This window comes from Equus quagga, chromosome 7 (assembly GCF_021613505.1).
Source record: "Equus quagga isolate Etosha38 chromosome 7, UCLA_HA_Equagga_1.0, whole genome shotgun sequence".
Lineage (NCBI taxonomy): Eukaryota > Metazoa > Chordata > Mammalia > Perissodactyla > Equidae > Equus > Equus quagga.
In genome coordinates, this window is record NC_060273.1 from 131639509 (window position 1) to 131665349 (window position 25841).

The 25841-nt window shown below is 44.5% G+C and overlaps 1 long non-coding RNA gene across 2 annotated transcripts in view; it reads left to right on the forward strand.

Moving 5' to 3' along the window:
- Positions 1-1069: 1069 nt before the first annotated feature.
- The window catches only part of LOC124241662 (uncharacterized), a 32960-nt gene continuing 8188 nt past the window's right edge, over positions 1070-25841 (forward strand). Inside the window, exons 1-3 of one of the 2 annotated variants that reach the window (XR_006889285.1) lie at positions 1070-1237; positions 7339-7462; positions 7700-7832. This is a non-coding gene — a long non-coding RNA (uncharacterized LOC124241662). The remainder of the gene's footprint in view (positions 1238-7338; positions 7463-7699; positions 7833-25841) is intronic. The other variant, XR_006889284.1, reaches the window with a different exon arrangement.

The window sequence follows — 25841 nt, forward strand, 5'->3', positions numbered from 1 at the left end:
TCACTGTGTTAGCAGACATGTCCCACCAGAAGCAGTCCTTGTTCTTTCCCGTTTCCCATTCTATTGGCCTCCCCCATCCAAGCTGCCTGATAAACACTTGTACTTCTCTCCTAGCTGCCTTTTCTGGTTCCTTTGCCTGTTTAGACCTGGGACTCCAAACACATTTGAATGCATGAAATCAGAAAATATATTCTCTATGGCTTGGCTATGGACAGAACTTCTTAATACAATCTCTCATAAGCATTATTTTACAAAAGTATAATCTGTTGGCAAAGAGCTCAGACCTCCACAGCACTTCTCTTGCTATCTTTGCACTGTGTCTGGTGCCATGGCTGTGGTCCACAGTCTGGACACCACGGAGCCTCTCACAGCCCTGGGCCAGCACCCACGTCAGTCCACACTGTCGCGGGAGGGGAGGTGTTCAGTGAAGAGCTGATGCGCTGGGCAGCAGAGCAGATGTGTCACCGGCTGGTATGCCAGTTACATTTGGGAGAGAAGAAAATGAACATGCAAAGCATTGACTAGGCTACCTGGTGGGCCTTACATAATCTTCCCGCCTTTAACAGCAACGTGAATATTTTTATAAAAGCTTCCTCTGAAGTACAAATGACATGATGAACAAATAGGTGGGACATTTACTTTTTAACTCTATTTTTAGCCTTGAACTAAGTGACTGGAATAGAATTGTACACATTTTTTGATTGATGAAATGAAAGTTGAGTGAATGAAAGCATTTCTTTCTCAACCTGATATCTTCTTTCTTGGGCATGGGGGCTTCTTTTTATTTTGAGGCAGGCCCCAAGTCACGAGAGTAAGGCAAATAGCATTGCTGTGTAGGTGGGACACCTGGCTTGATCTTATTTCCCTGGCTCGCAATTACATCAGCCTGTGTCACTGGAAGCAGAATGTGCATGCAGTGTCTTTAGTCTGGAATGTCTCTGTACTGGAAAGACATTATTGCTTTAATCATCACCACACCCCTGGGAGGAAGCAGAGGCGGAAACTCTGGCCAGCGTCCCAGCGTCACAGGCGAAGGGGTTCAGGAGACTGAGTGACCGGATGCCTCTGTGCCCACAGACTGGAGGCAGTGCCAGCACCGGGGAGCTGGGTTCCAGTTTCCAGACACTGACCTGTGTTTCTGTGTGGAATGTCCAACGACTCAGATCGTTGACGACCCTGTGGCATGCTGAAGTGTTATATCGACACAAAATCGATTTGAATGGAGTTACAGAACCAGGTAAATAATCCTCATTCTAGCTTTATTGAGTATAAAAGGACAGTTTCCTGACATGAGGGAAAATTATGTTCCTTCAAAGGTGTTTGAATCATTGGTTTGGGGCAGCTTGGTCAGAAAGTTGGGGCAGAGGAACAAACATGCTATTCGCTGAACTTGCCTTAGGGCCGACCTCCGCTGCGCTCCCTGAGGCCAGAGGCTCTCTCTCCCACACAGACACGGAGAGCAGCCGCACACAGGCACACACAACACCACACACACAATACCACATGCACTCAAACACGTACACACACAACACAACACAATACCACATACACTCATACACACACACACATTCAAACACCTACTCACACGTACACATGCACACAATACCACACACACTCAAACCCATATTCACACGCATGCGCACACAATAACACACACTCAAACACATATACACACACTCAAACATACACACACTCAAATGCTCACACACACTCCAGGTCTACTCTGGCCTTGTGAATCTTTTTCAGTTGACAGTTAAAGAAGAACTTTAATTTTCTGATATTGAGAATTAAATTAAAACTCTATTTCATCTAAAACATCTTAAAGGACCACGTGCCTAGTGCTGCAGAGGCAGCCTGTGACCGTCTGAGGCACCTGGTGTCTTAGAGCTAGAGACACATGTGGCCAGTGGGTGTGAGGCCTCAGGAACGCGGAAGGGCACGCGCTGCTGGGTTTCGCTGGTTGCCTCACGTGTGGCCGGTACTGACTGAGGGCTGCATGGTGTGGGGGTATAACCTGGGGAAGAAGGGCTGGTGTGAAGTGATGCTGGAGAGGACTCCTCATTTAACCAAGTGCGTGAGAAACAGTTACCTAAGGTGTCACTTGGGTCTGGTGACTTGCAGCCCATCTGGGGCAGGCCGTGTTCCCGCCCTAGAGGACAGGGTCTTGGGTGGAGGCCCCGAGGAGACCATGTCATGCAGAGGTTCTCATGCCCATCGGGGACTGTGCCTCTTTAAATTGCAAATAGTTTGTAATTTCCCCCTTTACTGCCCCAAATTAAAATTGCAGATAACATACCACCCGATGTCCAAAAACCATTAACTGTGTCACGGTTCAGGTTCCCTGGGAAACAGAACCTGAGATGGCATGAGGGCGGCAGGTGTGTTGGACCTGCTCCCAGGACCAACACCTGCGGGACAGAGCGAGGGAAGCAGGCTTGGGCAGAGGGGGAGGTCGGGCTGGGCTCTGACTCAGTCCCACAAATGACTCAGCAGACGCGTAGGGTGCTCTGGAGCTGGGCTGATGCTGCAGAATGTGGCTGATCAGAGCCTTGTTCCCCACCGGCCGGTCAGCGGATGCAGGCTGCTCCTGAGTGGTTTGCTGGGAGGGGTGCTGGCACTCAGCTGTGGGCTGTCAGCCCCTGGGAAGCCCTGAAGCGGGGATCTGGGTGGGACACACACGGTCCGCAGAAACTGTAATAGACAGGAAATAATAGGAGAGTAATTTATAATAAAAGCATGTATATTTTTGGCGTGACTAAACTAAAGGATATTATGAACTAGTCCAATGCTTACAACTATTTCTAATGAATTAGTTCAGGCCTAAGAGAAGACAACACTCAGTGGAATATCGTCAACACTCTTTACGTTTGGTGTTTTGGAATAAGGACTGGGTCAGGATATTTGTAGCTCTGCTGGAATGCAGAGCTACATACGCAGCCTGATACACTGTCATCGGAGATTTACTGAAAGGGCCGTCAATTCTAGGTAAAATTCCAAATGAGACAAGTATTTATACACACTGATTGCATTCTTGAAAAATTCAATGTGTAATAAATCTGTGAAAAAATACTTTGCGTTTATATGTTTATTATAAATAGAGTTGGAGGTCAGGCTCAGATAATTTTATCAAGGTTTTCATTTACATATTGGACATTCATTTGAAATTAGGGCAGGATATGGGACACTTCTTGTCATGTGGCCCATCTCCCACACTTGACACGTGTTTACCACCTTTGGCCCCCCATGAAATGCAAGTGGGGCCTCCCAACCAGGGCAAGAGTCAAAATGCTCCCAGAAATTGTCACGCTTCCCCAGGGGTGATAGCCCTTCCTTGGAGAACTGAGTTGGTCAGTTCTCTGCTTCTAGTCTAAACAAAACTGTCTTCTCAAGACTTTTTTTTTTTTTATTAATGTTATGATAGATTACAACCTTGTGAGATTTCAGTTGTACATTTTTGTTAGTCATGTTGTGGGTACACCACTTCCCCCTCTGTGCCCTCCCCCCACCCCCCCTTTTCCCTGGTAACCACCGATCAGATCTCCTTATCAATATACTAACTTCTTCTCAAGACTTTTTAAAGCAAGAGATGCAGCAACCTCTGTGAGGTCCCTATTTCAACAAACTCGTCCCAAGTAAAGAGCCTACACGGCTGCATGCACACGTAGTGAAGCCCACAGTCACCCCTGGGGTCCCACAGCCTCCAGTGATGGCCCCCTCGGCTCTCCCGTAAGGCCTGGGGATGTCGCCCCAAGTGTTTGAACCCCACCAGAGGGTCAAAGCCACAGTCTGGTTTATTGATGACTGACTCACTGACTAACATCCGGGTTGGCCGTGTGCAGCCTGGGCTCCCTTAGGATGTTCATCGCCCACTGTGTCTGCTCCCTTGCTTCTGGCTCTGGCGAAGCTGACTTCCTGGAGAAGACAGTGGATTCCCGAGGGAATGAATGTCTGCACCCGCTTCAACATGCGCAAAGCAAAGGGCTGTGTCCTCCTGAGCTTGAGGGACCCTCAGTGGGCAGACCCCGTGCGTTCCTTCCTTCCTGCATCCGACCGAGGCCCAGCAAACACAGCCGAAGCAGCCCACCCGACGAGGCCGACGAGGGCTGATGAGGGGCGTCAGGCCGCGGACCGAGGAAATGGAGTTGGAGAGAAGGGGAAAGGTTCTAAGCCTTATCGAAGACCAGACAACAGCAACACCGATTCGGAAATTGAAAAGGAAAGCCTGTACTGTGAATTATTTCATACAGAATGTTTTATGCCAGTTCAGACGCTGGGATTTAATCTTTAAAGTGCTTATGCAGCAAAACTGCTGACACCACTGATGGTTCGGGCTGCATGAGGACTCACACGCCTCTGGAAAAGATGGCCTGAGCCACGGAGTGATTTGCATCCAGAAGACACGATGCTGAGATGGATGCATTTTATCTGCGCACCTGAATAACGTACAGACAAGTGTTAGTCATTTGTTTGTATTTTCCATTACCACTCATCTCCCGACATATGGGGAACATTTCTTATTGTTTTCTTCTGTCGCCTCTTCACCGGGTTGCCAGAAACAGCTGGCACATCTTTGTACGTTTTTGCTGATGACTTTTCTGATGCTCTGGGTTTCTTCTTGTGATTAGAGAGAAAAATTATTGATTTACCAAAGACATTAGTTCGTTGTGGCTGAGATGCCCAAGAGTGTTTTTTAAGTGAATAATCGATCACACTGCTGATTTGACCTCAGAAAATGAGCATCTTAGGAATTTCCAAGCAAATGTCTATGGACATAAGCGCCATTCTGTACTCAGAGCATCACGGGTGCCGGTTTTCTAAATCGTGATATTACGCCATCGTAGACTTGATGATGTTCACGTTTCATCAGAAAAAGCTGAGCTCAAAATTGTGTGCACACAGTTAATTGTAACAGGAACGTGATAAATCTGTATAGCGCAACCTTACTAATTTCAGTTTAATCTTGATTTTATGCAATTTTTCTTAGTTCTTGAAAAAAAAATAAAAGGAATTCTAAGTCTTTGAAATTTAAGCAAGGGCTCAAAAGGGACTTCTCAACGCACATTCGAGAAGCTGGGCCATCACGTCCGGTGGTCCTGGTTGTGCCCGGCACACCTGCTCGTGGAGACCCCACCAGAGCCAACAGCCGAAGAAGCGCCTGGACTCAGGAGAGCAGCCATTGGATGCCTTGCGCCCATTCCAAGGACCTTCTGTTCCTGAACCTCCTCCCTGCTTCGGTTTTCAGATTTGCACTTAGATTCTCGGGGATAACTGACAAGGGCAGATGCCTCGTGGCAGACCTCTAGCCCTTGGGATGAGAGAAACTCCACCGGTGCAACCCTCTCCAGGCAGGTTAGACCAAAACAGGTGAGAAAGACTTGTAATGAGGCTGGGTAACGCTGTCTGCAGTAAGGAGACTCAGAAGACAGTTCTGAAGGCAATTCCAAATGAGGATGCTAAAAAATGTTCTCAGTGAAATTAATGCGCAACCTTCCAAATAGTTATTTAAAAAATATAAATTACACGCTAGCTTTTTTTTTAAAAAAAGAAAAGGTCTTCATTAGTTAATATTTTTATTTTACATTCAATTCTCAATTTTCTATACTTGTAGGAAAAGAATATCATATATAATGAACGCCTATAACTTAGCCAAATGTTTTATTGAACTGATGACTAAGACAAAAGAGAGCAAATTAAATTGTATCTCCTCTTTTTGTCTCTGCCTGCATATTGTGCGTGTGCATAAATATACATATACACATATATTTTTTTTGGTGAGGAAGATTGGTCCTGAGCTGACATCTGTGCTAATCTTCCTCTATTTTGTACATGGGATGCTGCCACAGCATGACCAGCATGTAGGTCTGCACCCGGGGTCCAAACCTGGGAACCCTGGGCCACTGATACAGAGTGCAAAAACCTAACAACTACACCACCGGGTCGGCCCTTATACATAGATAGCTTTAAAGTAAGAAGGTAAGCTGTAAGAACATAAGTAAGAAAAGACTAGTCTAGTAAAAAGATACATTGTAGAGTCAGTCTCAGAGTAGTTGAGTTAATCTGAAATAAAAATGAGGTGTGTTTAAATAACATCTTGAATGAAAATTGTATTATCTGCGTTATGATCATAGTTCAGAACTAATATCAAAAAAATGAAAAGGTTCTATATGTTAAAAAATTTTAAGGCAAAAACCAAACAATTTTTGCTTTTCCAAAAGCATAAAAGAGGGCTAACAGAAAATAAACAAAGATCATGAATAGACAATATATCAAAGAGAAACTAAAACATGAAAAATATCAACCACACAGAAATGCAGAGTAACAACATAGCATCTATGTTTTCCTTTACCTAACAAATTCGTAAAAGTTAAGGGGGAAAGAGAGGGAACTGACAGGGTGTAATGAACAAATGCTTTCATACGTTGTCAGCGGGAGTATAAACGGACACAGTATTTTAAGACACAATCTGAACTCTAAATTTTAGAAATCTTTAAAAGGTTGATACCTTTGACCCAGTCATGCCATTTCCAAAGGTCCTTGCTATAGACATTCTTCATTATTGAGAAAGCTTCAGGTTAAAATGTTCATGGAAGCCTGGAAATCCAAGAGAAGAGGACCGGTGACATACACAAGGGCAGATCCACTTGATGGAATATTGTGCAACCGTTAGACGTAACGTTTACAAAAGTTACGCCGTAGAGAGGAAAATGTTTATGGTAGCACGTTAAACAAAAATAAAGCAGCTCTCCATCCAAGTTGTATGCGGAGTATTAAATTAGATATGTTAAGAAGGAAAAACAAAACCCCAAAACAATGTGTAAGAAAAGAGGCTGAAAAGAAATATACCCAAATGTGAACTATGGTTTTATTAGGATGATGATTCACCTACAGATCATGTGTTTCCTTTCTTTCTACTTTCCTAGTTTTATTTAAAAAACAAAACCTACTTCTAAGGTTATAAGTTTAAAAACCATCAATAACAACATCTTCCGATTGTAGGCTCCAACAGGTGAATAGTGAGGCTCCTATTCTAATGTCGGGTGAAAAATCCTACCTTTAGGGGAATGGGTGACTTTTCCAAAAATTCTGGATATTGACATGGTTTAAGCTGAGTCACTACAATAAAACGTGAGGCATAAAATTGACAGTTGTCTAGTTATGTTTATCACTTTGTATATGTGAACCTCCAAGGAAAGGAGTTTATTCTACATTCCCCTTTTTGGTGGCCTGAAATGGTTCTGTTTGGTCCCCAGGGAGCCACCATTTACCTTGCACTCTTTGAGCCGTTTGCCTCAGCCCCCCTTTCTTGGGGCTGCTCATGTGTCCCCTTCTCTTTACTAGGGAAGCCGGACGCCTGGACACCTGCGCGGAATGGATGCTACAACAAGCCTCTCCCAGCCCATTCTGAGTTTTAATTTCTAGTGACTCATTATTGCCCATCTACATAAAGGCTCACTTTCATCAGGTCTGATATTTCTCGTTCCTTTAGAATTATGCCTGCAGCTCCCAGAAACATTGGAAGTTATAACTAGAAAAATTAAAGGAGTCTTAGCTACAATAAGCAAACTGGGCTGGGCATCTTCGTGGTGGGGAGGGAGAAGGGCATTAAAAGACAATAGCCTTGGAAACGCCTTTTGCATTGCTTGACTGGAGAAAGGCCCTTCCCCCTTCTCCTAGCTAATACTGCCCACTCACCCTTCAGGTCTCCGAGAAGCATGACTTCCTCACGGATGCTTTCCTTGACTCCTGAACTAGGATAGGCCCTACGCTCTCCGTGGGGCTCTGCCCCTCTCTTTCCAGGACTTGGAAGTTATTAGTAATTGTCGTTAATACTGGTAAGTATTAGTAAATCTTTCTTTCCTGCTGGGCTCTGAGTCCATGAGAGCAGAGACCTTATCTGTTTTATTTATCATCACGTCCCCGGTGCCAAGAACAGGAGCCTGGCATGCACTGGCTGCTGAATAAATATTTGTTTAATGAATGAATTTTCCGGGGCGATCTAAGGGAGAGAAAGAATGGTTGGCACAAAACCAAACAGTGGTGGAGTTGGAAACATAAATACTGAAAGCTTTATTATTTTTATTTAAAATGTACATGTGTATATGTAAAATCTCGTGTCGATGCTCTAGTACCGAGTTCAAGAAGATTGGACTCAGCCTTTTGTGTTTGAAAGTGATGAGCACATAGTTTGGTTGGTTCCCTTACTGTGAGAGTACTAGCCGTTGGAACCCCTCCAGAGTTTAGGCTAAGTACTCCTTCGGTAACTTGACCCACTTGAGCAGAGCTTTTATGTAAATAAAGTTGAGCACAACCTAAGAAATGCACAGGAAGGCGTTCTGCCAGCTGGCCAGTCTGTGAACCCAGAGACCTCCTAAATCCCTCTTTCCTGAAGTTCACAGTAAACTGCTCCCCTTCGCACATCTGTTCTTCTTGCCACTTCCACTTCCTTGCCTTTTGTAGAAGCAAAATTCTTGGAATTTGTCTTTCGGGCACAAATCACCTTGTAATTCTTTGCACTGAGTAGCTATGGAGCATGTAACTACAGAGCTTAACAATTACCATATACTGTAATCATGCAAAGATTTTAATCTTTCAAATTAGATCTCACCTCCACACCAGGGACGAAAAGGAAATTTACAGGATAATTAGCTCATGGGCTAGTCGGCACTTCCAGGGGTTGTCAGGGAGTCTGCAGGAGTGGTTTTAAGGTAATATTTATTTTTTATTAAGTGCCTTTTATTAAAACTTTCTGCATGCTTTGCATTTAAGAAACTGGAGAAAAATGCTTTTTTGCAAGCCCAGGCAGTCCTTCTGTAACAAACCCTGGGCAGAGGGTAGCATAGTCTCCTACCCTTCAGGGTAAATCATTGGTCCTCCATGTATATATAACAAGGGAGCCAAGTCAAATTTTAAAAGTGAGATGCCAAAAAAAAAAAAAAAAAAAAAAAAAATGAAGTCAAATTTAGGCTTATTCTTTTTTAAAGATTTTATTTTTCCTTTTTTCTCCCAAAGCCCCCCGGTACATGGTTGTGTATTTTTTTAGTTGTGGGTCCTTCTAGTTGTGGCACGTTGGATGCCGCCTCAGCATGGCTTGATGAGCGGTGCCATGTCTGCGCCCAGGATTCAAACCAGCAAAACCCTGGGCCGCCGAAGCAGAGCGCGTGAACTTAACCACTCAGCCACAGGGCCGGCCCCTATGCTTATTCTTTATGAGCTGGTTTCACAGGAACTTTAGGGGAGAGAGTTTTGAGTTGCAGAGTCACCTACCCTCACCCCAAACCAGAGCCACTGCACCCTGCCCGCTGGAGCGGGTCGTGCATCTCTTCTCACCGCCGTGTGCGTGAAGTCACATCGGTAATTGGAAACTGGCTAGGGTGGTACTAATTCCACCAGGACAGTGGGCCAACCCTACAAATCAGGGCTCCCGCCACACGTTTACCAGCACATTGCTTCCCAAAACTATTCTCTGAGAGAGGAGAGGAAGAGAGGCAGGGAGGGAAGAAGAGAGATTTGGGAAGAAATACACACACACACACACACACACACGCACACACACACACACACACACGTTGTAAAGCCACTAGAGGAGTGCTGACCTGGAGCAGATGCTTCATAAATGTGAGTTCCTCCCTCCTTTTAGCAGCAGACAGGAGGAGTGGGACCACAAGGCCAGTTGAGCTGCACATGGGGGTAGGGGTGGGGACATTATGCCTATTGAGTCCATTGTCTCTGACAATTGTGGCATTTTCAGGGGTTGACCTACAAAAGTGAGGAGGCTGGAGAGGAATGTGGCCAGGAAACACGGGTGAGTTGAAAAGAGACCAGCCCAGGCTCAGCATCAGCTCCTGAAAGCAGGAGACTGGCCTGAGCTGTAAGTACGCAGAATGGTTGGGGGCTGCCTGCAGGGCTTTGGGAGGGCTTGGAGCAAGTTCTTTCCAGAGAAATAAAAAAAAAAGGTGTTGAACTTAGTAATTTTTCGACTTTGCACTCTCATTAGAAATCGTAAACCAGCTTTTACTCACTCTGATAAGGAGAATCATCAGGATGAAATTATATTGCCAATCAAAAAGTGTTACTGAGGGGCCGGCCCAGTGGTGCAGCAGTTAAGTGTACAGATTCTGCTTCAGTGGCCCGGGGTTCACCGGTTCGGATCCTGGGTGCGGACATGGCACCGCTTGGCAAGCCATGCTGTGGTAGGCGTCCCGCATATAAAGTAGAGGAAGACGGGCATGGATGTTAGCTCAGGGCCAGTCTTCCTCAGCAAAAAGAAGAGGATTGGCAGCAGATGTTAGCTCAGGGCTAATCTTCCTCAAAAAAAAAAAAAAGCGTTACTGAGAACTTATGTGACCTGTCCTGAAGCTGGTACTGCAGAGGCTCAGGAGAAAGATCAAGCAGGAGCCTTATTTCCAAGGCTCTTACAGTCTCGTTGGGACAAAGCTAACCCACGGAAAGTGGTAGGATAAAAAGTAATCACTGGGCAGTTTGATGCTTGCCAAAAACAGCCCAGTAGGGTTTAGAGAAGGGAGGGAGCACAGTGGGCAGATCATTCTTTCTGAGCCTCAACGCCTGCTAATATATTTCTTTATATTATTATGAGCTCCATTACCGTCATCAGCAAAATTATAGTACTGCTAATAGAGATCCGTAGTAATAAATTCTTTACTACGATTGTAGACTCCTTCATCCTTAGAGCTACACTCCACAGTGGGATGAATGCCAAGGATTTTAAATCCTTGCTTTATACTCTCTGAGAGAGTCAAGTTCAATAGCTTGTCTCCAGCTTTTTATCATGTCAGTAGCAGAGCCGGGGGAAAACAAAACAAAACACAAGTCTGCACATGGGATCACTGGCTCTCAGGAAATAACTTGAAGGGCCGTATCAGATTGAGGGTGGAAGCTAGCCTAGAGAAGTCCCAAACGTCAGAGATGAGGACACGCGAGGAAGTGATTTACACGCTTCTTGGACGTGGAGCAGACACAGGATTTTCATCTTAGCCCTTCAGACAGTGGGGAGGCATGTGGACCTCCCGTATATGGGAAAATTGGAACTGAGGTTAAGGTGTGCACATGAGTTTCGACCTCAGCAAGCAGCAATTCTAGGAATGTTTCAGAGATAACGCCAGGCAGCCCAGCTGAGGAAGTGGCCGTGGGAACTCAGTGTAAGTTGAAGGGTCAAGGACAGCTTTGAGACCTGAGGCCTTGGGAACAAATTGCAGAAAAGAAATACAAGGAACAAAAAAAAAAAAATATATATATATATATATATATATATATACTTTTTCCAAAGAAGAAATTTAATTAGAACAATGTCAAGCAGTACAGAGAGGAAGTATTGGTGTGTTCTAAAAGTGACAGAGAAGATAAATAGGGGAGAAACGCTCATTCAAGGAGGATCGCCACCATCAAAAATAAATTCAATTTTCCCTTCACTCATTCATTCAAGAAATCTTTGTTGAGCGCTCACTCTGTGTCAGTCTTGGCCCTAGCTGTCGGGGATTTGGAGATAAATCTGGTCCTCTGAGCCCACGCCCTTGAGGAGCTCTCGGTCAAGCAGATGGAGCAAATGTCTTGGAAAATCTGTAATTACAAAGCAATGGAATGGCGTGCTGTAATAAAAGAAAGTTCACAGACCACCACACCGTCTTTTGAAAAGAGGCTTCCATTTCATTTCTGAAATTATATGTTGCTTACCCTGCATTAGAGAATTATCCTGGTCCTTTACCCTGCTCTGTGGGGACTCTGAGGGCGAGGGAAGGCTATGTCAGAATGACTTGTCATTGCGCAGAGACAGCACAGATGTGACGGGGAGATACGGAGCTTGCATCTGAAGGGCATTTTTTGTCGGAGCGCTTTCATTTTTACAGCATTCAGCAGAGTCAATATTGCGCATCACTGCTGTAGAATACGCGCCTTCTTCCTTATCTAGCAGAGAGCTCTTGCCAGATGGCCTTTCCATTTTGCACAATGACATATGTCCTCTTAGACACAAAGGGCAAAATCCTCAGCTGAAAAGTCAAAGATTCGGTCAATCAATAGGTTATCTTGTTGAATTGATATCAGATAAGAAATTTTATTAATTTTGGAATTGAAAAGATATCTTTTTATTCAGAGATTTAATTAAATCGGAAGTGTTTAGAGGCATTATATGGACAGGCAAGTACACTTTTAGAATTTTGTTCAAGAAAGGCAAGGACAATACTTATAAGCATTCTGGATTATGTTGGAAAGACATTGCACGTGAAATGGACATAAAGGACAGGATTTGATCTGTCGCATAAATTGATGGTCCTGTATCGTGGAGGTCCTCTCAACTTCTGGCCCATGCCTCTAGCTAACTGGCTTCTTTCTACATACTTTGTGGTATGAAAAATATGTCACTAATAAGGCCCAAATCAGGAACAATTTAATTATCCTATGAACAGAGGCTGTGTGTATTCATACAAAATGATGTTAAGAACTGAAGCAGGTTCCCAGAGAATTCAGCAGGAAAAATACCGATTTGACGTCCGGGTATGAAAAGGGAAGTATACAGACACTCCAGGGGTCTGGTCTCATCTTCACAATTGCTTAGGTTGTCTACTTCTCCTGCGTGGCACGAGTATGGTCATGGTTGATTGGAACTACTGCTCCAGAACTCTTTTCTCAGAGGACATTTAAATTGCCAGTTGTGCCCAAATTGCTGGTGTGAGCCCATCTGAACAGGCTCCAGCATGCCGCTACCTGATGCTCCCATTTATAGTAAGAGACTTATGTGCTCAGTGTATGTTTTTTGGGGGGTGGCTGGAGAAGGCTGTGGTGGTGGAGATCATTGAGGGGGAGGCATCAAGTGCCTTCACGTTGCCCCTTGGTGCTGTCCGTCTCCCATGGTCAACACTTGGCAGAAACAGAGAACCCTAACGTCACCAGCATATTCAAAGGACTCATTTGCTTGGACACTCCCAAAAGATTTTTCAAAAACTATCTACTCTTTCGTAAACATTTAAGTTAACAACTTAATTCTTCCGTCTTGGATTTAAAGGAGTTCACTCTTTAATAGGAGGCAGACAATATTAAGCACATTGTAATTTGAAATTAGATGAGAACTGTCTGTAATTAAAATAAATATTTTATGACAGATTTGATAAAATAGATTTTAAGTAACTTCCTGAAATGCTGTTTGAATCAGAAAGAATTTAAATAGAATTTTTACCTGTGGGTTTTATCTTTAAAACGTTGATAATTCCAGGAAACGTTCCAGGAACATTTGAATAATCAATGTCACTAATCTATACTGCATCGATTATTCTAAATTCGGAACCTCTCTCAGAGGCCAAGTTTCATCCTTAACAGGAAGAACCAAGAGGACAAGGTGCCCTGATGGATGTTAGGCCACCATAGAAAGATTTAGCATAAGTGAGGGATGTGGCTTTCTTTTTCAAATGTGATTTCGGTTATCAGGCAGTTTTAGGAAAAAGGTCATATAGAAGTTGAGGGTCTAGAAATGGATTGCCCTCAAATGATCCGTTTAGTGTATGTACCATCTGGAAAGTCTTTGTGTCCCCCGGGCGTGTGAGTGCCTCGGTGTAAAGACCCCTGGTCTCAGAGCACACTCTGGGAACCGCTGCCACAGCGCTGAGGAGTAACATCTGAACTGCTCTCTGCCTAAGTCTCTTTTTGTCCCCCACCCAGTCACTAGCATCCCCCCAAAGCCCTTTGTCTATGACTAAAACAAACCTCTCAGCCTGTGGGAAAGCCCCTGCTGACCTCATCCTTCTTCCCCTCCGCCCAGGCCCACGCCCAGCACCCTTGGCTCCAGCCCAGGGATCTCAAGAGTTTGCATGGCTCCTTCCTGCCACTGTGTCCTGTTCTCTCCGTCTGGGCATCGTATTCTCCAGATACCAGCCTCTTCTACCCAGTAAGGCAGAGCTGGACTCCCCCCGCCAGGAGGGTTTCTTATTCAGAGTCTCTCCCCCTTCGCCCCATTCTCACCGTGGCCTTTGCAGCTCCAGTATATCTTACAAGTCTGTGCAACTAGCAAAGACAAACCTGGGCAAGTGTTTGTCTTCTTAATTAGGGTCAAGTCCCGGAGTAGTGAGGACTATGCTGTACTCAACTGTGTGCCTCCAGCACCTAGCCCAGGGCTGGTTAAATGTTGATTGAATGATCAATCTAACTAGTTTAAACCCATTTCCAGTATGAGAGGCACATGGAATCTCCAAGGGGGAATGTTGCTCTTCCCTGTCCCTAGGGGGCCCTGCTGAGGAGTCTGACGTTTTGCCACCAGCCGTAGCGTGGGAAACCAAAGGAACAAGACCCCTGTGCTCCCAGCCTACTCTATCTGCAGTGGCCGTGGGATGCGGGCAACTTGCAAGCTGGCTTATTTCTGTGGAACAGCTGTGAAATTTACAGGGCCACCCTCAAATTATACTTATTTACAAAGACAAATAAGTACCTCCTTTTGTTAAAAAAAAAAAAAAAAAAACCCCTGCATGCCCAAAGTATTTTAGGTAAATGAAGACTTTAGTTTTCCCTAAAGGGCTTAACAAAGAATTTCAGTTCCTGTTGTCAGTAATGTCTTTGTGGCAGGTCCCTAATCTTTTCTTTTTCAAATTTCCTTCAAAGGATGGTTAAGGAGTCTTTAATTAACTATTAAAACGAGTGTTCTAACATGGAGGACAAGATTTAGAAAATCCTTTTAATTACTGGAACCAGATTATCTCGTGATTTGTAAATACCAGTTTACTCCTCCACCAAATTGGGCTTTAATTAAACTGGGGGTCGGGGATTGGGAACACGAATACTACAAGAAAGTGCCTTAATTTGCATCAGCCCCAGCTTCAATGAAGTTGGCTTAAGGGTGGGGATGAGAGACTCTTATGGTTTATTGTTTAAACTGGAAAATCAAGCAAAATGGGATTTGCTTTCCATACAGGAACTCATGGAAATTAGACACACCCTTGCCACCTCCGATTTATTCAAATGTGGTTGCTATAGGATTACCACAGGGTCCCTTGGTGGTAAGAGTCTATGAACCAGCCATGCGTTTCTTTTTTTTCTCCTCTGGATACATTAATCAGGAGAAACTAGGCTATGGTTCTTGTGACAAGGAAAGAAAAACCAGAGCTCACTTTACCCCACCCTCCATTCGATGTTTAATATTCAAGATGGTGCACAGTTTGTTGAGAAAATCAGGTACATGTTTTGTCATTCCCCTTATGGATTTCAGTCAACACATGGAGGTGTTTGAAATGATCTGCTAATCCAGTTTCCTCTCCTTGAACCATCTGGTTCGAATTCTATCTACCTGCTTGGAGTGCTCCAGTCTCGTCTGCATGTACATATAAGGAAGTCACAACTCATTAACAGTTTAGGGCAAAACCCTGTGGAAATATACAACTTCACTGTTGTGGTAGGTTTCCTCTTGGGAGCAAATTAGATAGGACTTTGATGTAAACCAAAGAAACCTGAGGGTTTTTGGAAGACATGAGTGGTCCTAAAACAAAAATTAAACTAATTTAAAAGCTTTTATTTTAAATGGGAACCAACTTATTGCAAACCATTAGCTCACTAACACCACAGCTCAACTATAAACGGTCAGGTGTAGCGATGAGCAGAATGTGGTCTTACTAGCTTCATGATGGGACCCTTGATCTAATTTCAGGAATGAGCATCCACTAATAATAAAACTAGTGGGTAAAAATCCTGTGGCAGATGTTTATCATTGGCTAAGCCAACAGACCTACTCAGTCTTCTTACAGCCTCCATTTCAGCGGCTGGAAATCTCAATACTCTCTTTCCCAGCCTCCCTTGAAGCAAGGCATGTCTGTGTCATATGGTTTTGGCCCATGAGTTGTAAGTCAAAGCTTGCTGGGGGTTTCTGGGAACTATTTCTCGTTCCTGATAAACGGGAAAGACCTATTTCCTCGTCTTTCTTCTTAGACACGAAAAGAAAGATTGAATGTAGATGTGATGTCTAGAGCACAGGCAATCATCTTATGATCATAGGGAAATAACTGCAGACATCAACCTGACTTTGGTAATGTACCGGACCAAAACCAACAGCTGCCTCCCTCTAGATTTCTTCCTACTTATTTAAGGCACTTTATTGGTTACTTGCAGTTGAGAGCAATTCTAACCAATTGGTATAAACCCTATACACTTGCATGTGAAAGGTCTACCTGAGTTGAGTAACTCAGTCAACTTTCCTTCCTCCACTGTGGCAAATGGGGTCTCCAATGGGTTGGAGCATCCATGCAGGCCTGGGAGGTAGCATTTGGGCCTGAGCACAGGGTGGGTGATATAGTGTGGGTTGAAGGAACAAGTCAAAGACCCAAGAAGAAAGATGAAAGATTATTTCTCAGCCTCTGCTCTACACATGAGGGAGGGATGCAATAAGAATGTCGCAGTCCACCCATCTTACATGTCTTGAGTGAAGATAAAGTCAGCTCTTCGTATCGTACTTGCACCCCCCCACCCCCATCACAGGCCCAGTCTCTGATTCGCTCAAACACCCCTCTTTACTTCTCTCCTCCTACTTCTCAAGCACCTGGAATCTCCTCATGAAGTCAATGCAGTGATTTATTTGCTTCTTTCTTTCTTTCTTTATTTGTCATAGCTAGACTTTGATCCAATTTCCACCCCTTCCTCAATTCCCTCCATCTTCCCATTTTTCTTAAACACTTTCCCTCAGTACTCCTGGTCTCATCTTACACAAATCTAGTTCAAAGGTACATTCAAAATTTATAGCATCTGACATTTTAGCTGAAAAAGAAAATCTTCGGTGATGAGGAAATAAAAAGAAAATCCTTAAGAGCTGATGCAGATGTCGCATTTTCTGACTTAAAATAGGATATAATATCTAAAAGAAAAAAGCTGTTGTAAACATTTTTACTTTTCTTGAACTGGATTTTGTTTAAAAACAAAAAAAAAGAGTGCCTCCCATTGACCTAATACACAGAACAGAATAGAAAATTGGGCTACAGAAATCTGACTGTGTTCGTTTGTATTTTTCCCTAGAGGTGTGCTGATCAGGGACAAAGAATCTTTTCTAAGAGGAGTTTTTTCTCTGTCCTGGAAAAATCCCGAAGACAGACCCCCGATTCAGCAGGTCAAAGGCCCACTTCACCAGAGGTGCTGCCTGGGCAGGAAATGGTGGATTTCCTCCTCAATGGGATCCCCCAGGAGCAGGGTAGGGGGGAGGGGAGGCAGCTGTTCTGACCACTCAAATTCAGAATTTGAATGGGGAGAGACCGCCCAGAGCTGAGGTCCGGTCTCCAGGTCTGTGGGGACGGGAGAACGTGCCGCCTGTTTTTACAAATCTGAGTCAGTGCTGATGGAAACGCCCAGAGGGAGGGCGAGGCCCTCTGTGGAGCCCTACGCTCTGGAGACGGTGTTTCCCGAGATGCGTTTTGGGGTTTCCTAAGACCATTAGATGGTAGTAAGAGCTTCGTGAAGTGAAGTTTCCTCGGCCAAATAAGTTTGGGGAAACACTGACTTAGATCACATTAAACAAGTGTCTTCACGATGGTGGTTCTCTAAGAGGGAATTTAGTGTCCAGTTTTCCCCAATTTCCTTGACGGCAAACTTACTGTTTCTGTTTTTCTTTTTGGTGGAGTAAGAAAATATTCCTCAAACAGAAGCAAGCAGCTCCTACAAGGTAGGGATATACTTCAGTGAGAAACCTGTTGCCAGGACCCATCTCCTTTCTCTCAATCTTCATCAGCAACGTGGGTGATAAACGCTCACTGTACTGGGCCACTTGTACCCAACATATTCTGTTCTCCACTGAAGAAGGAACCAAAGCAGGACACCATACATTTAATATCTGAAGACTGTTCTAGAAGAACATGGTCTTCCCCAGAAAGAATCTGAAGACTGAGTACATTGTTCTGCCCCTGCTTATTGGCAAAGCAAAGTTCACCTTTTTGAAGGGGGAAAAACTCAGAGAATGTGGTACTGCTTACACAGCACAGGAAATTATTGGCAAAACTGCAGCTGTATTTTTCAGAGCCTTGTGAATTACCCATTGCATTCATGTAGAAAGCCGATTGCTTCCCCTTTTTTGTTTGGTCTTGAAACAAACTCTTGGCTAATTTCTTTGTCGGGAAAGAGAAGAATTTGAAAATGATTGTTCTTTTTAAAAAATAATTACTTTTTTCCTCGTGTTTTTTTTTGCCAGCTGGGATGATCCACGATTAAGATCTCTATTCTTTTTAATATCCCTAAAGCACTACATATGCTGACAGCTTGCAACTTGAATTCCCCAGCCCAGAACTTTCTTTTTGAGCTCCAAACCAATGTAGGCAACCACCCACTGAACAGACGTCCCAGGATGTCCCAAGGGCACCAAATTCATCTTTGTTACTCCTGTTCCCCTCTTCCTATAGCCCCCTCCTGACTAATAGTACCGCTATCCATCTACTAACACAGGCCAGAACCTGGGCCTGGTCCTTCTCTCTAACTTTTTGCATCCGCTTGTCAAGTCCACTTCAAAGTAGCTCTCAAAAATGTCTCCTCTTCTCCATTGTCTTTCCCTTGCATTGCTGACCATCTTTCAAGATCTGACTTCTCCAGCCTCTCGCGTGTCATCGCCTCATCTTGTGTTCTGCTCACAGCGTTCTGGACAGTTCCCCAAACTCACCCTGTTGTTTCACATTGCTCTGCACTTTACCTGCTCTTTTTGTTTCTTCAGATGCCCCCCATTTTTTCCCTTCCTTGCCTGGTGAACTTCTACCTTGTGTCTGAGGTCTGAGACCTCCATCAGGTGCTTCTCTCTTCAGAGAAGCAGAGCCTTCCCTGAGCTCCCCAAGCAGAAATGGCCACTCCCACCTTTGTGCCTCCACTGTCCCTTTGTCAGAGTCCTTGATTTTTACTTGGGCATGCAGAATCGTGAAAAATGACACATGATTGTTGTTTTGGGGTGAATTGTTATGTGGCAAAAGCAAACTGATGCAGCGGGGCATACAACAGGTGCTTAATAATGTTCAATGAGTAAGCAAATTGTGAATACCTGAGGGCATTTTATTTTCCTCTACAAGATGAAAGAGAAGAAGATAATGTTCGGTGATTGAGTTCCCTACCTTGGAAGCTGACTACTGGAGAAGGAGGTCACTGGGGGAATGCCAGGGACTTAGTCATTCTCTCTCTGCCATCCTGGGACGTTCACTGGGCAGATGGCAGTGGGCTGCGTGCTCCATGGGGGCCCTTCCACACAAGCATTTTGATGCCCTGAACTCCAGTCTCACAGAACTGGGACCAGATGTCACCTGGCTGGCACTTCACCTCCTGTAGCCAGCTGAGCATTTGAGACTTTTAAATGAGCCACTAAGCATCAAATTACCTAGTACAAAGCCTGACGTGAAGTATGCACTCACTAAGTGTGACTTTTCCTGTCTTGCCATTTTTTAAAAGGCAAAAATGCAAAATTAAATTTTTTCATGAAAATCTGTGCATAGGATGTGGGAAGAGGATGATGGCTAAAGGACAGGATGCTTTGCCCCTCTTTCTTCTAGAGGCAAATCCCCCTCCATCTGTATCCTCTCTGTCTCTCTGTCTTTCTCTCTCTCTCCTCCCCAGCCTCTTCCTCCTCACTGGCTCCTGCTACTTCATCTGTGGAGAAGCTCAAGCTCCTCTTATCGTAAAGAACCCTCCTTGATTCTGCTCCGCACATGCTCGGGCTGCTCCCACCAGGTGACCTAAACTCTCGGGGCCTCTGACTTGTTCCTGTTCTGGCCACCACAACCTGGCTTCCATCCCAGCTATTCCACTTACTGCTCCTGCTAAGGTCAACACTGACCTCCTTCTTGCTAAGTTCAATGGAAAGTTCAGTCCTTATCTGATTTGCCAAGTCTGTGCCATGAAACTCTTCCAGTGCTCTCCTTGAAGCCCCGCCTCTCTTGGCTGCACAGACGCTGCTCTGTCCTGGTCCTCTTCCTACCCCTCTGAGAACGTCTTCTCTCATTTTTTCCCTCTTTTTCTATCCGAATATTGATATCATAGTCTTACCATCCTTTGAAACCCAGCTCAATTTCTACTCCTTCCAAAAAATCAAATCCCATTTCTATACTCACTGATTGTAACTTAATTATTCTAAGGCTCAGTTTCTTCATCTGTGAGATGGAGCTCATAAGAGAACCTACTTCGTAGTATCCATGTGTGAAGATTCAGTGTAAGGAATGTAGCACAGTGCCTGCCGGCTGTTTATGTAGGTCTCGATACATGTTGGCTATTATAAATATTGTTTCCAGATGGAATCGGTGTCTTTGTCTCACTGTGTTTCTGAGTGGACATTTCTCTCTGGATTGAGAGATCCCGAGGTGGTTGGGAGGGAGGAGGGGAGCTGGTTTACTCATCTTTTTATTCCTTTCCAGCTGCTGTCACTCTTCCTTGCCTGATGTTGCTCTGACTCACACTAATGAGTTCTGTATCATTCAGCACAGCTTAGTTTGTGCAATTCAGTTGCGTTCACCAAGGCCACTCTGAGCTATCAGGTGAATGTCGGGCGCCGAGCGAGGCCTGGAGATGCTCACATGAATGAGGCTCAGTCCTTGCCCTCCAGGACTTCTAAGCTGGGCTAGAGCTAGCGTGGGTGTGAACTACCAAACCTCCACCCGACCTGGAGATTTGTCCTTGATGACCACGATCTGGCTGATCTGGTGAATTTTGGTTGGTTGAAGGGATAATTCAATGTATGGCTATAGTTACACAATTTGGCACTATGATGGCCTGAATCTGACGTGACCGTGTCCTGCTTGTGCCCCTGAGGTTGTTCAGGTGTGCTTCGTCTCCTAACAGCTGCTGCTGCTTCGTGGGCACAGGCTAACTCTGTTGACCAGACTGCCACGGCCACTGGGTTTACTCTCCTAGGGAGTCTGGAGAACGTATCCCCAGGCATCTCTTTCTTAAGCAACAGAAGAGAGTTTGGACTAGGCGACCTCTGCAGTCCCTTCTGACCTTGAAACCCTGTGATGGAACACAAGCAGCCCAGAGCCTGTGGTCTGAGTGTCAGCGGCAGCGTTTTCGGGCCTGTTTGGCTCATTAGTGTGAATCAGTAAATGGGTGCTGAGACAGTTCTTGAGAGGTGGCTTCTGGTGGATTAAGGTGGAGGTGGGTAGAAGAAAGTGTACTCTGAGGAGAACGGTAGTTACAGGGCCACCTAAAATAAGCTTGGCTCAAGTGCCACCTTTTCCTGGAAGCTTTTGTACCCTACGGGCCCTCGGCTCGTGTAGCACACTGGTCTTTGTAAAACATTCTAGACTTGGATGGCGATGAAGCTCTGACCACGCGGTCTCTCTCTCTCTCTCTTAAAATGATATCTGTTTTTAGCTTCCAAAGCGCTCTTAATCTACTTGCAATTAGGGACCATGTCTTACACATTTCTGGGAAATGCCCCATTTCCCGTAGCACCTGGTTCCGTGCTGGTGACAGTACTGTTTCACAAGAACTTTTTTGATAGCGTGAAAGCAAGTTTCCTAGGACTGCAGCCTCAGCCTTCTGACCCCGGCAGGCAGGGGGCCTGGAGGCTCTCCCTCCTTGGTGCCAGTCCCTAGAAGGATCTTAGAGAAGGCTGTGCTAGAGGCAGGTGCGCACAGTGTGGCCTTTCCCAAAACTTGGGCACACCAAATCCATTACTGCTGTGAGCTGAGTTCTTTCATGGTTGGTTTCCAGGAAGAATGAACCTGGTACAGAAGATGGGGAGACAGACTTTCCTTGGAGTGTTGGTGGGGGTGAGCTTCCCACTCTCCTGGGGCAGCAAATACTTTATGTCTCAGCCCTGACTCCCACTTCTAGTTCAGGTCTCACAGACCTCTTGGAGTCCCAGGATGGCCACAGGAGTGGTGGATGCAGAGTTTTCCAAAATTTCATGCAAATTTGTGATGTATGATTTTTCTGGAGAAAGAGTCTATTGCTTTAAACACATTTATGTTCCTCAAAATGCCAGGAAACACTACTTTCTCCACATTTCTCCTCCGCAGGCTTTCTTGGGAATGAGCTGTATGGGAACATGCCCAGATCCTACGAAAGAGGGTGGGGATGAGCAGCCATTTGGCCTGGGGCCTCGAGCTCAAGGGTGGAGCTTAAATTTTGACTTTTTTAAAAAAAGACTTTATTTTTTTTCGAGCAGTTTTAGGTTCACAGCAAAACTGAAAGAAAGGTACAGAGATTTCCCGGCCCCTGCACATGCACCGCCTCCCGCATTAGCAACATCCCCCATCAGGGCTGTTCATCTGTTATAAACAACGAGCCCACACTGACACCTCATTGTGACCCGCATCCATAGTTTACATCAGGGCTCAATCTTGGTGTTGTACACTCTAGGGGTTTCAACAAATGTATGTACGTCCACCATTACGGTACCATACAGAATATTTTCACTGCCCTCGAAGTCCTCTCTGCTCTGCCTGTTCCTCCCTCCCTCCCCACCAACCTCTGGCAATCAGTGATCTTTTTACTGTCTCCATAGGTTTTTTTTGCCTTGTCCAGAATGACGTATAGTTGGGATCATATAGTATGCAGACTTTTCAGATTGGCTTCTCTCACTTAGTAATATGCGTTTAAGGTTACTGTATGTCTCTTCATGGTTTGATAGCTCATTTCTTTTTACTACTGAATAATATTCCATTCTCTGTTTGTACCACAGTTTATGTATCTATCCATCTACTAAAGGACATCTTAGTTGCTTTCAAGTATTGGCAGTTATGAATAAAGCTGCTATAAACATCTGTGTCAGGTTTTTGTGTGGACATGTCTTTCAGCTCCTTTGCATAAATACCAAGGAGCATTACTGTTGGATCATAGTGTAAGAGAATGTTTAGTTTTGTAAGAAACTGCCAAATTGTATTCCAAAGTGGCTGGACCCTTTTGCATTCCCATCAATGAGTGAGAGTTGCTGTTGTTGCACATCCTCGCCAGTGCTTGGTGTTGTCAGTGTTCTGGATTTCAGCCATTCTAATAGATGTATAGTGGTAGCTCATTGTCATTTTAATTTGCATTTCCCTGATGACGTATGCTGTAGAATATTTTTTCATTTGCTTACTTGCCATATATATATTTTCTTTGGTGAGGTGTCTGTTAAGGTCTTTGGCCCATTTTCTAATCAGGTTGTTTGTTTTCTTATTGTTGAGTTTTAAGAGTTCTTTGTGTATTTTGGATAACAGTCCTTTATCAGTTGTGTCTTTTGGAAATATTTTCTCCCAGTCTGTGGCTTGTCTTTTCATTCTCTTGACGGTGTCTTTCACAGAGCAGAAGTTTTTAATTTTAATGAAGTCCAGCTTATTAACTCTCTCTTTCATGGATTATGCTTTTGGTGTCGTATCTAAAAAGTCATCACCAAACCCATGGTCTTCTAGATTTTCTCCTGTTGTTATCTTCTAGGAGTTATATAGTTTTACATTTTACGTTTTGGTCTATGATCCATTTTGAATTAATCTTTGTGAAGAGTGTAAGGTCTGCATCTGATTCATTCTTTTGCCTGTGGATGTCCAATTGTTCCAATACCATTTGTTGGAAAGACTATCTTTTTTCCATTTTATTGTGTTTACTTTTGATCTTTTTAGTGGCAAACTTGTTCATGCCTGTAGTTGAGGTCTCAACACTAATATTGCTTCTAAATCAAATTTTTCAACCTGCCCTCACCCCCGTATTAGCTAAATCTGAGGGTGGGGAGACTGACTCAAAGTCAAGGGTCTTTAAGTTTGGAAACCCTGGGCGTCATGGAGCCTCTTTGGAGAGCCTGGGCACTTCTGGGTCCAGCAGCGAATCTGGAGCAAAGACCCAGGAAAGGTTTTCTCCTTTCAGTAAGCATGGAAAGGAAAGGCTGGGAGAGACCTTGCCTGAAAGGCAAGCAACTCATGAAGTATCAAGCCCCAAAAAATTAAGTAGTAGCATCCCACTCCTGTGGCCAGGAGGACCTTCAGCAGAGTTCCAGAGAAGCATCATGGCACCCAGATTTTTAAACAAGGAAAGATCTGCTTTAGCTTCCACTTTAAGCCAGAAATTCTTTCTGACAAAAGAGGGGTTGAACTGCCACCCTTCCTTTGCTGAATAATACAAGAACAGAGAGGGTGCTTAGACACAGAGAGAGCAGGAACCATAACATTATGTAGCCACTCCTGGGGTTAGTGAGCGACAAAGACTAAGAACTACATGTGGTTGGACTCTCGGGCCCCGAAGCAGGCGGTGAACACCAGGCAGCACTGTCATGGTCAACTTGGGGAATACAGAAGAGGCTGCACATGGACCAGCCTGCTTAACACTGCTTAACACTAGGAAAGAGTTTCCCAGTGGTTTTGCATGAAAGAAAAATTAACATGGAGATCAATAGAAACTGTATATCCTTTATGCTTATTTTAAATACAAACACACATGTCTCTAATACCTATACAAAGTACACTGTACATATTTCTCAGAGAGTGAGTTCTTTTGTTCCCAACAAAATCTTTTGCTGTCCTCAGAAGATCGTGAGTTAAAGAACTCCTAGGTAATATTATATCGAGGAACCTGACTTGGCTGCTTCTCCAGGACAACGAAAGTCAGTATCAGGTCTCAGACTGGGCAGATCCACGGATGCGTGCCCCCTTTCCAGAACCCTGCCTCAGCAAGGCTGATTTCTGTCCAGGTATACTTCGAACACGTAGTTCTAAGATCATGGCTACCATGTTGAATGTTTCTGTGGGCGCAGAAATCCCATTTGTCTCTGTGACTACCTTTTTGAGTTTTACTTCCTTTTGTTAGAAAGATAGGAGGAGGAAAGTGTTTTTTTTTGGTATAATTGTTAAATAGTGTATTTTTCAAATATAATAAGTAATGGTTATTGAGTGCTTACTGTAACCTAGGTACTGTTTTAATTGCTTTTCATGTATTAAATCAAGGACTCCTCACAACCACATCATAAAATACCACGATTACCCCCAATTTACAGATGGAAAAACTGAGGCGCTGCGAGACGAAGAACTGGCCTGAGGGTAATACTTGGTAAGCAGCAAAACTCGGAGAGAAACACAGGCCAGCTGGTGCCTTCCTGATGCTGCGCTTCCCTTCAAAGTGTCCAGACTGCCAATGAGGCTTTCCAGAAAGGCTGTCATGATAACTTGGTCTCGGTGGTCTCTGGGCACAGGGCTCGTTCATGTCACTGCTGGGAGAGGGAGCTCTCTCTTGCCCTGACGTGTAAGGTGAGGAAGTTGGGGGGAAAGCAGATCTCGCAAACACGTCATGCCTCTGCTTAACTCCTGGGGCATCCGTGTTGGGCGCATAGTGTTGGATGAATAATGACAGAGAATCCATATCGAGTGGTCTGCTGACTTATTTTCCCCTCATTGTATAATATTTATTCTCAGGAAAAATAGTGTTTATGGTATCGAAGCAAAATGGAAATCAAAAAATGTGAATTGCTCAAAAGTCTTATAAGCAGAAGTTTGGTAGAACCAGAAATATGATTTAAGCTAATGGCCTATTCCTTCTAAATGAAAGGGTCATTTTATGTTTGCAGTAATCTCTTGAGACCCCTCTAACACACATGCTCTACCACTCGCCCCCTCCAGCCACACAAACAAATGAGCATCAAACCAAGGCGCACGGACACCAAAACAATGAGCTAGCCCAGGTGGCTGACAGGGTAAGCAAATGCCTCCTGATCTATCTAATAAGCTTTGAGGCTTAAACAAACACCTACTCTGCGGCCAGGCCAGCCTTGTCACAACCTCAGTTAAACACGCTCTTCTGATGTTGACACTGCCCTCCAGGCCATGGGCTTCAGCAAAATGCACCAAGTCCCACGGCCCAATGGATGGGTTTTCCAACGGGACTCTTGTCTAGGAGCGGTAGAGCTGAGGGCTGAGTTGGTGCTAGGCTCAAGCTGACATTGAATT